Raw genomic sequence first — 19,041 nt, forward strand, 5'->3', positions numbered from 1 at the left:
TTTTTTTAGGAGAGACATACCACCCTGAATTTTTGTCAGTCTTTTGGTAATATTTTAGGCTATTTCCTCAAAAATTTTGAACGAAAAAAAAACGTGACATCGCCTTTAAATTTAAGTTTTACACTTAAAAATCAAAAAATCTCACAGATGTGGCGTGTATTTTTGTTTCAATGTATATTTTTCAGAAAGCCCGTCCAATTTCCTACAAGTTTGTCTTTGACCACTTTTTGATACGACGCAACGGCATCGAGATACAGTAATTTTTAAATTACAAAATACAAAAATATTTAAATACCTTACGCCCTCCTCAAATGTTATTTTCGAGTGCTATTGGCTCCATATACACAAAAATGGCTCGTATAGGACTAGGATAACATGTCTACAAAGTTTCATTGAAATCGGAGAGGGTCGGGTACAAAAGTACCAGAAAAATTCCTGTTTTGAACTGGAATTGCTCTATTTTCATAAAACCGTATCCCGGAATATAACTTCACAATTTTGTAGCAAGTTGCGACAAGATTCCATATCTATAAATTGTTTGTTCCGTGCGAATTAAAGCTTGGCATTATTTTTAACCGTGGAAAATTTAATTCCCGTAACAAGTCTTTAAAACATCACCATATTCCACCCAATCAGCCCAGAATCATGAAGTGTTGTATAGCGGTACTTGCAATTTGCTCGTTGGCGCTGCAACTAGTTTCCGGAGGTAATGACGACGTCTACCCCGAAATTATCGACTACAACTATTGCAAGTGCAATTGTGCCGATCTGACCCCGGTTGACGTTCCGGATCCTCCGTTCAAAACCAGCAGCAACTGTGTGCGCATCAAGGCCGACGGTGACCGAACAAACCCGGGCGGTTACTGGTTCATCTTGGACACTTTCGCGCACGATCACACCGTGTTCCACGACTTGTGGTTCAGGAAGAACAAAAAACAGCAACGATTTCTTTCCGGGGGCTTCTGGAGGATCTTCTACCCGTGGGTTAATGCCACCCAAACCAGCGATGACGTGCCCTTCGTAATTCAAAACATCCTGACCCGGGAGTACGTCACGGCGTCGACGACCTTCGAGTTGCAAGTGTTCCACTGGGTTTATGCTGCGTTCAAGATGACCCAGTACAGCCTGTGGAAGACCGAGATGAAAAAAGATACGCAAGCAACTCGTTGGGCATTTCAAAACCACAAAACCAACGAGTATCTGGTGCAGCATCCATCCGCCGTCGGGGAACACTGGTGGGAGGGACGGATCTTTGCCCACAACAAACGAATCTGGGATAAATATGCAGAAGGTAATAGGTTCTGGGTGCATCCGTGCTATTGAAAGCAATACATTATTAGTGAAATATATTTTATCTGAAATTCAGGTGTGAACAAAATATAGAATTTTAGAATATTTTTTTTTTCTTAAACAAACGAAAAGTATAGCAAATTCTGATAGCGCATTAACTGAAATTTCAAAACATTACTTTCCACCTGCCATGATGACAAACGTTCCAGCAACGTCCAACAAGATTGATAGGTCAGTTCGTACCTTTTTTTTCATCATGAAGCACTTTTCCTCAGCAGCAACGAAAAAAACAGAGCTCACTTTCCGAGCACTCCAAGCCATGTGATGCCAGAGCGGAGTTTTATGGGTGCAGTCGGGCAGGAAATTGCATTTGAATTATTCACGGATCCGTTGATGCCACTCCAACGGGAGAAAGAGTATACGTGTGTTAGTGTGTGTGTGTCCTTTCACGGCTTAGAAGAGGAAAGACAAGTGGGTGTGTGCGTGTCTTCCACTCAAGTTATATGGCGGCCATCGACGGTGACGAGACTTGAACTTGCGACCAGCGAGAGTGTGCTGAAATGTGACTCTTAATTTACTGACGATAGACGGGTTTACGAGTTGGCCCGTTGAAACGCTGGATTTGTGAGCCGTTACGGGAATGATCATCATCACTTGAAGTCCTATCGCGATGAAACTGGAGGGAAAGTATACATGTTTTTCAGTTTTATGGACATTAGAGTGTAAGAAAAATGACTTTTTGGCGGGAACTCAGGAGTTTTTTTTCCGGTGGACATACTGAACCCAAATCCCAAATATGAGCTTGATTGGACGTAACAGGTGGTGGTTAGCGGCTTCGGCTGTCGATCCCTAAGTTGCTATGGGGCGCGGGTTCGATTTCCGCCTTATCCTCCTGGCCTTCTATCGGATGGGGAAGTAAAACGTCGATCCATTTGCGTAAAAGAGGTTTTGGGTGACTCACCACCAGGGATGGAATAATCGCAAAACTATCAATTTCGCTTGCGAACTTTTTTCACCCGCGAAAGAGAGAGGAGGCAAATCACGCAAAAGAAAAACGCTCCCGAAATTCTCCCAGAAACAATCTGCTGATGATTTTTTAGGAATTTCCTTGTCAACACCACTTAATTTTTTTTTTTTTCACTTTGTTTACACACATTCCCCATCTACAAAATATGACAGGTAATTTTTCGACGTGTAACGTTAACGTTGCAAGTGTAGTAGTGAAAAAAATGTTCCGCCAAAAATCAAGATGATGATTTTTTTAGATTCTTTATACCGAGCTTTCATGCGCGAGAGAGGAGAGCATGCTCTCTTCGATTTTTTGTTCTTGATGAACATCCAATGATTTTCTTTTGATGATGATTATTCCATCGCTGCTCACCACACATAACCTTCGGACGCCTAGAAATGAGCAGAAACTTGCAACAGAGACCACAAAAGACCCGGGGGTCGTTAAAGTGGATTGTTTTTTGTACGTAACATGAGCTGGCGATCCGCCCTTCTATTTTCAATGGGATTTAACCCGTTAAAAAATATTTTTTTCAAAAATGTCCATTTGGCATTTTGGCAACTAAAGCGTTTATTTTAAACACCACTGGCGTATTTGACAGATCCTTGCGCATCTTTTGGTATATGGGTAATACTCCGCCAACTCACACAGCAGTTGCCCCGACCCCTCTTCGATTTACGTGAAACTTTGTCCTAAGGGGTAACTTTTGTCCCTGATCACGAATCCGAGGTCCGTTTTTTGATATCTCGTGACGGAGGGGCGGTACGACCCCTTCCATTTTTGAACATGTGAAAAAAGAGGTGTTTTTCAATAATTTGCAGCCTGAAACGGTGATGAGATAGAAATTTGTTGTCAAAAGGACTTTTGTGTAAAATTAGACGCCCGATTTGATGGCGTACTCAAAATTCCGAATAAACGTATTTTTCATCGAAAAAAACACTAAAAAAGTTTTAAAAATTCTCCCCATTTCCGTTACTCGACTGTAAAAAATTTTGGAACATGTCATTTTATGGGAAATTTAATGTACTTTTCGAATCTACATTGTCCCAGAAGGGTCATTTTTTCATTTAGAACAAAATTTTTCATTTTAAAATTTCGTGTTTTTTCTAACTTTGCATGGTTATTTTTTTGAGTGTAACAATAATCTACAAAGTTGTAGAGCAGACAATTACAAAAATTTTGATATACAGACATAAGGGGTTTGCTTATAAACATCACGAGTTATCGCGATTTTACGAAAAAAAGTTTTGAAAAAGTTGGTCGTCATCGATCATGGCCATTCATGGTCACCCGCGACAGACACGGACGACGAAACAAAGAGAAACGCAAAAAGTAACTTTTTCAAAACTTTTTTTCGTAAAATCGTGAAATCTCGTGATGTTTATAAGCAAACCCCTTATGTCTATATATCAAAATTTTTGTAATTGTCTGCTCTACAACTTTGTAGAACATTGTTACACTCTAAAAAATAACCCTGAAAAGTTAGAAAAAACACGAAATTTTAAAATGAAAATTTTTCTTCTAAATGAAAAAATGACCCTTCTGGGACAATGTAGATTCGAAAAGTACATTAAATTTCCCATAAATGACATGTTCCAAAATTTTTTACAGTCGAGTAACGGAAAATGGGAGAATTTTTAAAACTTTTTTAGTGTTTTTTTCGATGAAAAATACGTTTATTCGGAATTCTGAGTAAGCCATCAAATCGGGCGTCTAATTTTACATAAAAGTCCCTTTGACACCAAATTTCTATCTCATCACCGTTTCAGGCTGCAAATTGTTGAAAAACAACTCTTTTTTCGCATGTTCAAAACTGGAAGGGGTCGTACCGCCCCTCCGTCACGAGATATCAAAAAACGGACCTCAATTTCGTGATCAGGGACAAAAGTTACCCCTTAGGACAAAGTTTCACGCAAATCGAAGAGGGGTCGGGGCAACTTTTCCCGATTTCGTGTGAGTTGGTAGAGAATTAACCATATATAACTTTGAAATTTGGAGCACCCTGGAGCTCGGTACAGACCTTCAAAGTTTGGCATTTTTTTTTGAAAAATATAGCTTTCTAAACATGCTCAGTTTTGGTCTAAAATAATAGTTAATGCAAAAAATTGCTATAAGATGATTTTTTCAGCACGAGTCGTACATAAAAAGGATAAATATGCGATAAATAATACAAGTGCTGAAAAAAAAACAAAGTTTCGAAACGAGTTGCTTACAACTTTTTTTGCAATGAGGAAAAAAGCATTTTAATGTAATTTTATGTCAAACATCAATGTGTTAAGTAAATTCACCATTCAAAACAAAAAATAAACTGAAAATAGTAGTTTTTGCAATTCCGCTGTGAAACTGTCAACTTTTCCTGTCCTTCTGAAAAAATTAAACGGCCTACTTTTTCCTACCAAAAATAACAGAATCGAATAGCAACACTTTCCAAAATAAATGCTGAAAAGTTCTACTTTTCAGCACTGAAATGGGTGCTGAAAAGTTGAACTTTTCAGCACTTGTTTCGAAAAGTAACACTTTTCAACATTTTTTTATTTTAACGATTTATTGACAAAATACATGAAAATTTGACTTAAAATTTCACTCAGTGTGTGTTTTTTGGAATTGCAAAAAATGTTGTATGGAACTCGTTGCAAAACTTGATTTTTTCAGCACTTTTCGTATTTATCCAACTCGGTGAACCTCGTTGTATAAATGTACGACTCGTGCTGAAAAATACCTTCTTTTTGCAACTTGTTGCATAAACTACTATTATGCAACAAGTTGCAAAAAGAGGATTTTTTTCAGCTCGAGTCGTATATTTATCCAACGAGGTTCACCGAGTTGGATAAATACGAAGAGTGCTGAAAAAATCAAGTTTTGCAACGAGTTCCATACAACGTGTTTTGCAATTCCAAAAAACACACACTGAGTGAAATTTTATGTCCAATTTTCATGTGTTTTGTCAATAAATCGTTTGAATCAAATTTTTTTTTGAAAAGTGTTACTTTTCGAAACAAGTGCTGAAAAGTTCAACTTTTCAGCACCCATTTCAGTGCTGAATAGTAGAACTTTTCAGCATTTATTTTGAAAAGTGTTGCTATTCGATTATGTTATTCTTGGTACAGAAAAGTAGGCTATTTCGTCTTTCAAGAATGACAGGAAAAATAAATAGTTTCACGACGGAATTGCAAAAAAGTTATTTTTCGATGCTAGTTCAACTTTTAAGCACTGGTTTGAAAGGTATTAATTTTCCCATTGTTATCCGAGCATTCGTTGGTGAAGGTTGTCTGAATCAACATGACTCGTCGCGTCCCGGCGCAAAACGCCGGCAATATTGCCCTACCTGCGGCTCAAGCAGGCAAAAAAGTGGGAATTTCCAAAAGGAAGGTTGAGGCCTCAACTGATGGCCAAAAACCGGGAATTTCCAAAAGGAAGGTGCTTTTGGAAGTGACATCGAACAGCAAAAAGACGAAAAAGAGCGACGGTACTGTACCGATGGATGAGGAGGAGGAGAACTCTTCATCGCACGAGGAGCAGCTTTTGAAGAACAACAAGTTCGCTGGACTGCCTGACGAGGACCAGGTAGCGGAAGCAAAGGAGAATGAAGTGAAACAGCGAAAGGAGAAACTGCCTCCTTTTTATGTGAGGCAATCAGCAGCAACGATCGACTTTCGTGCGGGGCTTGTTGAACTCATCAAGTCTGGGAAAGTCCAAGGCAACATTCGTCTGTGTCAGGACGGATTTAAGGTGCTGGTGCAATCCAGGCAGCACTATCAACTGGTCAAGGATTACTTGACCGAAAACGAGGCGGAGTACTTTACCCATGATGTCGTCATGGATAAGCCGTACAAAATCGTCGTCAGAGGTCTGTACGACATGCCAGTGGAGGAATTAGCTGCCGAGCTAAAAGTTTTGAAACTGGATGTGTTGGCCGTGCACAAAATGAGCCGACGCAACAAAGACATCAAGTACCGTGACCAGCTCTACCTGCTGCATTTGGCTAAGGGATCGACGACGCTTCCTGAGCGGTTTTCAACATTATCGTGTCGTGGGAGCGATACCGACCAATGCATCGTGACGTCACACAATGCTTCAACTGCCTGGGCTTCGGGCACGGAGGTAAGAACTGCCACCTGAAGCGTCGTTGCGCCAAATGTGGTACTGATGCGCACATCACGTCCCAGTGCATCCAAGATTCGCTGGTGAAGTGCCTCAACTGCAACGGTGAGCATTCGTCAACCGACCGAAAGTGCCCCAAGAGAGCTGAGTTCGTGAAAATTCGGCAGCAAGCATCGACGAAGAATCAGCCTCAGCGTCGTAGAACTCCTCCAGCCCTGGTGGAGCAAAATTTTCCACCTCTTCAACCGCGACGCCAGGTCCCGAACTTGGCACCGTTACCGTTGGATCCCAGGAAGAGAGCTGAGATGAATCATCCACGGCCGGGTTCCAGCCAGGAGCCGAGACCGCCACCACCGGGCTTCAGCCAGGAGCCAAGACCAACCCAAGAACCAGCAGTTGAGGAAAATGGTAATGATCTTTACACCTCAACCGAACTCCTCAATATTTTCAAACAGATGTCCGCTGCACTGCGTGGATGCAAAACCAAGACCCAGCAGATTGAAGTGCTGACCTCGTTCGTCATCCAGTATGGATCGTAGGTCCCTGAAGCTGCTGAATTGGAACGCTTGCTCCATTAGGAGGAAGAACTTAGAGCTGGTGGATTTTCTTCGCGAGAAGGAGATCGACGTAGCTGCCATCACGGAAACTCATCTGAAGCCCGGTGAAAAAGTTTATCTGCAAAACTACAAGATTGCGACGCAGCTCGACAGGACCACGTCTGGAGGAGGAGGTGTGCTTGTCGCTGTTCATCGTGATCTCAAGCCACGCCGGCTGCCACACTTTAAGCTGGACATCATCGAGGCCGTTGGAGTGGAAATTCCCACTTCGGTTGGCCCAGTACTCTTCATTGCTGCATACTGCCCACGTCAGGTGAATGCCAGAGATGGTTCAGCAGCAAAACTGAAGGGCGATATCCAGAAGCTGACACGGCGGAGCGCAAAGTACATCATCGCTGGTGACCTCAACGCGAAGCATGAAGTTTGGGGCAACAGCAGGAGGAATCGGAACGGAGTGATTCTGCACAACGATCTGCAAAACGGATACTACAACGTTGTGAGTCCGGATCGTCCAACGAGGGTGGCTCGGTCTGGGAATCACTCAATCATCGATTTCTTCATTACCAATATGGCTGAGAACGTGGCTCATCCTGAGGTGTTTGAAGAGTTGAGTTCTGATCACTATCCGGTGGTTGTGGAGGTTGGAGCTTCCGTTACTCCGCAGCGGCAACCAACCCGGAAAGATTACCACAACGTTGACTGGCAGCAGTTTCAGCAAGTGGTAGACAGCAACATCGACTATGATCAACACCCGGAAACTTCTGCTGATATTGATCGTTCGCTGGAGGTGATCCAGCAGGCTATCAACCAAGCAGAGGCTGCCAACGTTCTGGAGGTTCCTGTTAATTTTAAGGTAACTGATATTGACGTAGATACTAAACACTTGATTAGACTTAGGAATGTTTATAGGAGACAATATCAACGGACTGGGGACTATGACAAAAAGATTTCAGTTAACAATTTGAACAAAATCATACAAGACCGACTTGACAATATTAGAAATCAAGAATTTTCAAAACATGTAAGCCAGCTTGGGAATTATTCAAAACCATTTTGGAAACTTTCAAAAGTTCTTAAAAACAAACCAAAGCCTATTCCTCCTCTTATTGTTGAGGATTCTCCTTTGATTACATCCGAGGAAAAGGCAAATGCACTTGGGCTTCATTTTGTTAGTTCACATAATCTTGGCGCTTCCATGACCAGCCGTAAAGAAACATCAGTTGCCAATAGTATTTCAACAATCAATGACTCTACCTTTGAATTTCCTGCAGATTCCCATGTTTCTGGTGAGGAAGTCAAAGTTGCAGTTAAACAAATGAAAAATATGAAAGCTCCTGGCTTTGATAACATTTTTAATCTAGTGTTGAAAAAACAGAGTGATCAGTTCTTTCAACATCTAGCCAATATTTTCAATAAATGTTTGCAACTTGCTTACTTCCCCACCAATTGGAAGCTGGGCAAAGTCATACCAATTTTGAAGCCTCAAAAAGATCCAACATCGCCAACAAGTTATCGTCCCATTAGTCTTTTGAGTAGTCTGTCCAAACTCTTTGAGAAGGTCATCTATTCAAGGCTTTTGGATTTTACCAACGATAATAATATAATTTTGAATGAGCAGTTTGGCTTCCGAAAGGGGCATAATACTGCTCATCAGCTTACGAGAGTAACTAAAATCATCAAGCAGAACAAGCTTGAGTCTAAATCAACTGCTATGGCTTTGTTGGATGTTGAGAAGGCTTTTGACAATGTTTGGCATGATGGTTTGATACATAAACTGTATTTATACGGTTTTCCAATGTATCTTATCAAAATTATCCAGCACTATCTTTCGGAGAGATCGTTCAGGGTTTTTCTGAATGGGATTGCTTCTGGATTATTCAACATTGATGCTGGGGTTCCCCAAGGAAGTATTCTTGGCCCACTTCTGTACAATATTTTTACATCTGATTTGCCTACTCTTCCTGGTAATGGTGTGTTGTCACTTTTTGCTGATGACACTGCCGTTATTTATAAGGGTAAAATAACCAGATATTTAGTCGGCCGTCTTCAGAAGGGTCTTGACGTTCTTTCCGAATACTTTGGCGACTGGAAAATTCGCATAAATGCAGCCAAAACTCAAACCATCATTTTTCCACTTTCCAAATCGGCCCGATTTGTCCCAAAGGATGATGTTTTGATTAAAATGAATGATGTTTCAATACCCTGGTCAAAGGAAGTTGTATATTTAGGTCTCATACTTGACTCGAAACTATTGTTTCGACAGCATGTAGATAAAATATTGAACAAGTGCAGCATTCTCATCAGGTGTTTGTATCCTTTAATTAACAGAAAATCAAAGTTATCTTTGAAAAATAAGCTAGCAGTTTACAAACAAATAATTTACCCCGTTATTGAGTATGCAGTACCTGTTTGGGAGTGTTGCGCTAGAACTCATAAATTGAAGCTCCAGCGTGTCCAAAACAAGGTACTCAAAATGGTTTCGAATGTTCCTGGCTGGACTAGATCAAGTGAGGTTCATGAATTAGCAGAAGTAAAAATGTTGGATCAGAAGATTCAAGAAAAATGTTTGAAATTCAGGGAAAAATGTGCTATATCTGAATACCCCTTGATTCAAGGATTGGTTTAGTTTATGGTAAGATTAAGTTAGTTTTAGGTTAGGTTATGTTTTCTTAATTTTTTTTTCTTCATTGTACCTAGTGTTACAAAAATGATAAATCATATACTTTTAAAGTTATGAATATGAACAGTGTTTAAATCACGAAAAGCAAACTAAAGCTGAAGAGCCACAGCTGACCACTTATTATGTAAACCAAATGTAATTATTATAAGAAAGATTCAATAAAGTATATTTAATTAAAAAAAAAAAAAAAAAAAAAATTATTAATTTTCCCTTCTGTTATTTTTGGTAGAGAAAAGTAGACCGTTTCGACGTTCGAAAATTACAGGAAAAATCAGAAGTTTAAAGACGGAATTGCAAAAAAAAAATTTAAAAAAATAAATATTTTACAGAATAAACTTGTTATATATTGATCAAAAACGTCCAGGCTTTATATGAAATTGTTGTAACTGATAGAAAATCAATAGTTTGGATGAATAAGCAACATTATGCTTACGATTTCTTCAAAATGTTGAAAGGGGGACCAAATTACCCCTATCATTTTAAAAAATGCCGGTTTAAAATATGTTTAAAGCGCTTGGCATGGCTCGAAGAGTTCAAAAACCTTTATCAGCTAAATATATAAGTCAGATAGTTGAATGATAATGCTTTCAATTTATGCAAAAAGTTCATAGTTTTGTGAGAAATTAAGAGTGTTATGTGCGATACAAAAAGGGGAGCAAGTCTTCCCACTCTCCCGGATTTTGCTTTTTTCGAGAATCTGTATCTTTACAAGGAATTTTCTGACCGATAAGGCGTCTCGGCAAAAAAAAGTACACGGAAAAATATCCCAAACATTGTTATTTTACTTTTTATGACTAGATGTTGAATCCTCAAAATATGTATTTTTAATTTTCAATTTCTTTCAATTTTTGGATGTACCGGGCAGTGACCATTGTGACACCCTCTACAGCGTGGTGCAGACCCGTAATGCTATGCTATAAACCTTTTTTACTAGGAAATGCATGGACAAAATTTCATTCATATAAAAAATACAGCTTTAAAGATGTTAAAAAATAGAATTGAAATGTAAGAAAGTTGCTTAAATTGATGAAAATTAAATAAAAATTGTTTCAACCCAGAACAAAATCATGTAAAAGTGTAAAAATTCCTACTTCCAAAATTAGAACAAATTATTGGTTTGTTATTTTCATATAACTTACTATTATTTAATTCAAATTGATGACGTTTTGTTTTACAATATTAATATTTGTCGTTAATATCGTTGGGTTTTTGATGGTAGATATTGATACATTTGGGGAACGTTTTTTTTTATTTTGCGTCTCATCTGCATCTGCAACTCTTCCACCATCAACTTCCTCAAAAATTCTCCTCATGTTTATATTTCAGGACATTTTAATAATTCCATCATATCAAGGCCCGACAGCTGTCACTCTGCCAAAATGAAAATTCTACCTTCGAAGAAATTCACCCTTCAATCTTCGACACACACCCACACACACGGGTCCCCCACAGACCGTTATTATAAATAAAAAATTTCCACCCAAACCAATGATTGGACATGGTTCCTGGGACCATTCTACACCTCTGGGCCGAGTTTCAAAATATTTGCCGGCAGAAATTTCGAATACGGTCAGTTTTAGTGTTTCGAGTAGAAATTAAGGGGAAATCACATGTAAAATGCGTAGGAAAAGATCAAAGTTTCAATGTTTTAATTCCAAAACATTACTGGTCATGGTTTTAAATTCTATTAACATGTAGCAGAATGATATAAAAACGATTAACAGCACTGACTTGGCCGGATTAAGCCGAAGTTAAGTGACTTAAGTATATTATTTACAAGTTTACACCTTAATATTAAAAAAAAACCCCTACATTAAGGAATTTAAAGTCAAGGTTCACAAGATAGCACAAAAATAACTTAAAATGGGGTGACTTTGAGCCAAGGGGTGACATTGTGCCAAATTTTACGATTTTATAATAGCCAGATAGCTTAACACCAAGTTCGATAAGCTTGAATTGCAAAGTATAATCGTTGCAAATATTGTTCTTAGATTATGTCCTCTGACATAAAAAGTTCAATAAGTACGAAACACTAAAAAAATAGATAAAATAGATAAAGCTTTAGTTTCATAAGCCTTACCGTTTGACCCCGACAAGAGTTTTAGGACACAAGTCACATTGAAAACTTACATCGCCTATACATACTTGACTATATCGGGTTCGGTGTTAGAGTGTTAAACGTGGTTGCCTCTCACCCCAGTTTGGTTGGTAATGTTGTAGAGCGAACAATTTGATTTGATTTGATATTTAACTGTACTATTTTCATGTTTTCATAAGATATGCCAAGCTTGTTAAAAGATCGATTGTGTTTTTACATTGGGCAGAAGTAGGATTTGTTTTGATGAATACATTATTAGTGAACGTTCTTGATGATCAATAATATGTTTTATTGAATCCTAACTATGAGTGTATCAACATTATTTTATTCAATTATAAAAAAGTTATTTTATTTTATTTTTTTTATTTTATGACGATAACTGCAATGTTGAAAAATAATTGGTTGGTTTGAAATATTAATCCTGTGGGAAGTTGTGCCATTAAACTTTTGCTAAGTATAGTCATTACTCAGGACCACAAAAATAGATGAGCTAAATGATAGCTGGAGTACTCTCCGGATTTCATTCGTAAGATTGAAATTTGTAAACGTTTTAAAACAAAAAAGAACAATTTTATTCTAATTGCTATGTCACAAACTTGCCACGTCACAAAATTTGTTTCCCTAATATTTTGATTGATTTATTTAATTTCAGAAGGAATTGATTCAGAACTGAAAAACGTGAGCATAATTTTCAAATTTGGAGGATTCCAGGAGATTTTAAATTTATTTAATTAATTAAATTTTAAATCAACAGGCTTTATTCAAACAGAATAAGCAGATTTGCGTAGCAATATCATCAAATTGCTTTGTGGGAACATAAATAGACCAAATTAATCCGTCTACAAGTAAATAAATTAACACAAAATTCAAGCTTGTCAAAGAAATCTTTATGCATTTATTGGTACAATGTCACCCCTTGGCACAAAGTCACCCCATTTTAAGTTATTTTTGTGCTATCTAGTTTTCCTTGACTTTAAATTTCTTGATGTAGGAGTTTTTTTTAATATTAAGGTATAACCTTGTAAATAATATACTTAAGTCACTTAACTTCGGCTTAATCTGGCTAAGTCAGTGCTGTAAATCGTTTTTATATCATTCTGCTACAAGTTAATACAATTTAAAACCATGATCAGTAATGTTTTGGAGTTAAAATATTGAAACTTTGATCTTTTTCTACGCATTTTACATGTGATTTCCCCTTAATTTCTACACGAAACACTAAAACTGACCGTATTCAAAATTTCTGCCGGCAAATATTTTGAAACTCGGCCCAGAGGTGCAGAATGGTCCCAGGAACCATGTCCAATCATTGGTTTGGGTGGATATTTTTTATTTATAATAACGGTCTGTGGGGGACCCGTGCTCGTGTGAGGACACGTGACAAATTTTGGTGGTATTTGTCCTTTTACCGGCTTGATTAGGAAGTTTTGTTGAAATAAACAAATGTTCTTGGAAATAAAGGTGATGTTTTTTTTTGAGTGACTTTAGGGATGCATTTATTAAGAAATATTTAGATAAAAAGTAAACAAATTCAGTTTAAAAAAAACTAGACTGGAAATTCTTGCTAAAGGACGAATTTTCATGAACACCAAACGGACTCAATTGCCCTTGACATCAGCTATAGAGAGCACACCTTGACCTTGCTTTTATAGCTGAAGAACTAGCGATGTGGTCGCAATCCGTTTCAGTCTGTAAGCCTTCTTCCTCAATGTGAATTACAGGATCATTAAGGGAGTAGTAAGCAAAGGTAAGACTTCTTTCCATGTGGTAGTTGCATAGGAATTCATCAAGACCGTAACCGGAAATAATTTTCCAGCCCGCTGGCGAGAACGAAAGAAGGGTCGTTTAAATGCAAACGAGACAAGGTCGTCGAATGAAACTTGTGGCCATAATCACGGACCGGTTCTTTTTATCTTTTTAGATTCAACTCTTGGAGATTGGTTTCAACTTATGAATTGTTGAGCGTTTAGTAATTCTACTTTCAAACAAAACTTTGATACATAATTTCCGATCATTGAGCGCAAATTTGAAACCAAATATTTTCTAAAAAGTTTTGGTAAATTTTGAAATTAAAAATGGCGTCGAAAATGGCGCCAATTGGTGTTAAATAACCAATTCAACTCAAATTTGACTTAAAACCTTACTGAACTAGTCTGATTATCGCGCTAGAAGTTGGGGATGCTCTCACACTGTTTTTTTTATTGGTTTGTTAGATTAGAAACAGCGAATCAAAAAAGTACTTCCTTAATCATCGTTGATCGAAAGGCACACCGTCGGGTCATAATTTTAATACAGAATTCAAGTGCTTCAAGTGGCTGAACAGTTATGGGAGCTCGGGTTTGTGAAATAATTTTTCAAAGATTTGTGTATGTTTTTCAAGTTTTTTGAGTTCTGTCTAGGGCGTCCAATTTTCCCGGGTTTTGAATTTCCCGGGAAACGGGAAAAATATTTTTGAAATCCCGGGATCCCGGGAAATTTTTGAAGCAGTCATAAAATGTATGTTTTCATAATATTTGATATGTTTTCAAGCTCAATAATAATAATTGGTGACAATCTACACTTCAATCTCAACAAGGACGACAGTTTTTAAATAACTTAAAAGAAATTAAAATTGTTTTTTTTATTTAAAAAAAAATTCAAATTTAAATTTTCAATGTCATTCAAATTAAATAAGTGTTTTATAAATAAATTTGTTCTATATATTTTAATATATGCCATAACTAGAAAAGCTAGACAAATTTCTTTGAAAATATCTACAAAAACGAGAAGCGACAACAAAACAAGAGTTTTTTTTAAAAAAAAGGGCCTATAAGCTCATTCATATTAAAAAACGTTACTTAATCCACCGGAAGGTGGTTGCTGCCTTCCTCCTAAAAGCCTTGTAACCACACACTACGAAAGCTTTGGCTAACGCTTACTTAGTAAAGACACTATACATCTGAGTGCTGCCATCTAGGTATGATAAATTTAATGAACCATTTGAAAGCACTGCAGTGTTTGTGTGCGTGCACTGAGCGTAAAGTTCCGACAACTATCCGCCGGAGCTTTCAAATTATGTAAATAATGACCCTTTTTAGTATCAACCAAAACAGTTTTTCAAACATATCTTTTAAAGTACTGCACCAACCCGGATGAAATTTAAAAAAGACTTAAAGAACCTGAAGGCAAATCCAAAAACATAGATCCGGACAAAATCGGTCGAGCCAGTTCCGAGAAAAGTGAGTGAGAAAAAAAATTCTACGTCCATCCACACGCACAGACATTTGCTCAGAATTTGATTCTGAGTCGATATGTATACGTAAAGGTATATCTGGGAGGCTTATTTAAAAAGTTCAATTTTTGAGTGATTTTATAGCCTTGCCTCAGTGAGGTGAGGAAGGCAAAAAACAGTCAATGCAAAATTTTAGATAACTGTTGAATGTTTTACTTTATTTAAAACATATTTTAACAATTCTCTATAAGTTACTACCGCCAACTAGGGAAAATCAGGAATACAGGCTGAAAAGGTACAGGAGATTTCAGACATTTGGAAATCGGTGTACTAAATTTTTTTTCTGTTCCTGTTTTAATCAAAGTTATTCAAAACACGATGCATTTTTTTCTTAAATAGCTGTCTTATTTCGTTACTTGCCCCAAAATCCGGAGTCTGATGAAAAATAATTTAAGATGATAATTTTCAATTTTAATATCATAAATATAAATATGATAAATAGTCTTCAAAAATACGTAAAATTAAATAGAAAATGTTTATTGCGCCAGGTATTTTGCGGATCTATGACTAAATTATAATCAATTTTCCCTTATCAGTCAAATTAAAGCTGATATATTCGGAATACAAATTTTAATGCTTTAAAGTACGTATCGATTACTATGTATTTTACTGTTCATCTATTTCTACAACAAATGTTGAATTTTCAGACCAAAATTTGATTTTTTTTTTCAATTTCGGGAATTCCCGGGACAAATTATGAAAATTCCCGGGATTCGGGAATTCCCGGTTTTGGAAAAATCCCGGGATTTTGTCCCGGGAATTCCCGGGATGGACGCACTAGTTCTGACCCTTTTCTGTATATTCTAGAAGTCCTTCATAAATCATGGTTAATCGGAAGGCATTGCATCGTGGAAATAAATCCACAATATGTAAAATGATCAAAATGATTCAACCTTATGCTGAATAATAAGTCCATTCTTTATCATCATTGATCGAAAGAGTCTGCAAATTCAAGTACCGTAAACCGGGTTGACTTTGATAGGATTTCAATTTATTTTTGGAATATTTTCCAACTGGTAAGGTTCTTCTTAAGATTATTATTTAAAAAAAAATGTACAGGGATAGGCCACACAAAGTCTATGCACTGTTTTTGAAAAAAAAGTGTATTCAATAAAGTTTAGAAAATAGTTACGTTAATAAAATTTAGTTTAAATTCTGGGGTTGGAATTTTGCCGGAAATTTGTTAAATATAATAATGATCATAAATTTATTGATTTAAATTGCATTCAATACTTGATTGTATGCACAAATAATCACAATATTTCACAATTTATCTGAAATTTGTTAAACTGAAATTGGCTTTGTTCGTTGGTAAAAACATGACACTTTGAGAAGATTTTATTCATGCTATTAAACATTTTCTTAATTATAGTTAACTAACTTTTTACACTTTTCAACATTTTATTGAAAGTTCTTTTTGAGGTACATTGAGCCCTTATTTACCACGGTCAGTATGATTCCAAACGTATTCCGTACGTATTTAATTTGTACTCTTCATTTTGCGGAAAAATCTCAAACCTATCAAAGTCACCCCGTTTTAAGGTACCCTGGATGAACTGCAGGCTTCTTGGGAGAGCGCCGGTATTGACCAATTAAATAGGGCTCCCACTGATCATTTTGATTCAGTGTTTAACTTCAGCTGAGCTAATTTAAAAATGTACTGAACTTGTCTTAATATTATCTGCAGAAAAATAACTATAGTCGATATCAATATCGCAGGTAATCGAGAAAGAGAAACATTAGTTAAAAAACGATGCAAAATTAATTTCAAAACCTTTCAAAGAGCTGTTACAGTATTGAGTATTGATAAATGGAGGACATTTTGAAAGTAATACCATGCAAGGGACCATCGAGGAAGATATTTTACGAGCTAAAGAGGGCATTGATGAAAGAAGAGCATCAAAGTACGTAGATTCAAGGGACTGTAAAAACCATTAATAGAATAAGATGTATCAAATAGAAAAGATCAACAACCCTGGAGTCATGTTCATGTAACTGACACTTTAATCTCATTTTAACCAAAAATCAATTTTACCTTCGCCCACGTACTGCAACATTTCAACTTCATTCAAAATTAACCGACTTCAAACGGTGTCTCCCGAAAACCGATCAACTCAAACGGTAAACTCCACTTAGCCTCCAATGTTGACTTCCCATAGTGCAGGGGTTCCTTCTCCAAGGGTCTCTCTCTGGCAGTTGTCATCAAAGCGCGCTGCTCGCTGAACCGACGGGCAACAAGCAAACGGAAAACAGTCTGAATAAATAATAAACCTTGTCGGCCTTGTGGCCGATTGAAACTGTCAGATATGCTGTCGCAGACATACGGGACATCTTCCCACGCGAAGACATTTTCCGGTGAATATGTTTTCAAGGGTTTCGATTTCAAAGTAAATAAGCAATTCTGAAAATGTTATTAAATTAAATAAATTAGATGACTCAAAATTTTACAAATCTAGGCTTCTCAAACCACCAAAATTTCCAATAAAATCACCAAAAAACTTTACGACAACAGACGCCCGGTGGGCAGTAAAAACACGCCACAGGGATTGATTCCTATCAGCGTTCGTTTAGAAGCTCATAAATGATGAAGCCATTTTTGTTTCTGTGTACCACCTCGAGTTGGAGAAACAAATAATACCACTGCTCTTGCTTTTATTTCGATTTTCAAAGCACCCCAAAAGTATCGTCTGCCGTTGTTCACTTTTACGACCGACACGGAATTGGACACGTGCAAACTTTTTTCCGACAAGGATGGCGCTTTTCACGGCGAGGGGAGTGGGGTGTCATTTAACGACTGTGTTTGCTGAACATGTAATTTTAGCAAATTTTTCGCTTCAAATTTGAAGTTTTGGGGAAGATTTTAAAATATATTTTTATAAATCTTTTATTCCTTGACAAAACTGAAGCATTTACTGATATCAACTTAAAAAAAGTCGAGTTGTTTAATTAATTATAGCGTCCATCTGAACAAATTTGTATGGGCGAGTGATGGCAACGATATGTCAATAGAAGTCATGAAACGCCCAAAAACAAGAAAAAATGGTAAATTATATTTATACCACTGTTTGACCTTATCTACAAAAGAACCTTCTTAAAAGAACTCAATTAAACATTAAAGCACCTACTGTTTAAACATTTACCTTCCTTGATCTCAAAGCACTTAAAACCTACGCTCTTACACAACAAAATGGAAAGGCACACGAATCTTCCGCGACCTCCTCCAAAATCACGAGTCCTGCCGCGAGATGAGTACATTAGAAATAAAAAAAATGTGTAAGCAGAAAGAAAGTCCTTTTTTATGCTTTCTTTATTTTCCAACCCGGACCACATCCGTCCAGCATCATCCCGGATCAGCACGAGAGATACGGAGAATGGGATGAGGTCCCAGCTGCGTCAGGATGGGACCATCCGGGAGAAAGCATTCAAAATAAAGAGCAGGGACGAGCCCCAAACGGATGCCGAAAGCTTTTTATGGCAATTTTTTACGAGCTTTTTTTTTCAAGGGCCACCGATTTTTTTTTTTTTTTTGTTTGCAGGGTCTGTTGGGACTTGAAAAAAATGAGGTTGTGCTCTGTTAGTAAATAATTAAGTCAGATAAATTAGAGATCTTAGTACTGCAAAATCCTTTAAAGGTATATGAGCAATGTATCACAATCAAAGCCCCAGAGACAAACTTCCCCAAAATCCATTGATCTAGCTTTGTGCAATAATGTTTCCAATGCTATAGCCCCATTTCGTGCTCTGATTTACACTCAAACCAACTACCTTTCAACCCTATACACGCACGCACCTATACAATTGAGATCAAAGTTTATCGCCCAAAGCTGCGCCACAAAATCGGCTTTAGACACACACACAAATCCACAAATACACCCTCCGAAGAATTTGGCTACACAATAAAAGCGTCAGAATGAAATGTGAGCCTGTGTGTCTGCGTTGCCCTCCTAATCCTCTCTACCCATCAGCGGGGAGTCCACCCCCTTAGGCCATCTTTTTCGTCACCCATTTTCTTGTCCAAATATTGTTCTAGCTCAC

General features: G+C 37.4%; 1 protein-coding gene across 1 annotated transcript in view; it reads right to left on the reverse strand.

Moving 5' to 3' along the window:
* LOC120417363 (inactive dipeptidyl peptidase 10) overlaps positions 1-19,041 on the reverse strand; it is a 401,896-nt gene that overhangs the window by 341,317 nt on the left and 41,538 nt on the right. The gene's annotated exons all lie outside the window — the stretch shown is intronic.

This window comes from Culex pipiens, chromosome 2 (genome assembly GCF_016801865.2).
Source record: "Culex pipiens pallens isolate TS chromosome 2, TS_CPP_V2, whole genome shotgun sequence".
Classification (NCBI taxonomy): Eukaryota; Metazoa; Arthropoda; class Insecta; order Diptera; family Culicidae; genus Culex; species Culex pipiens.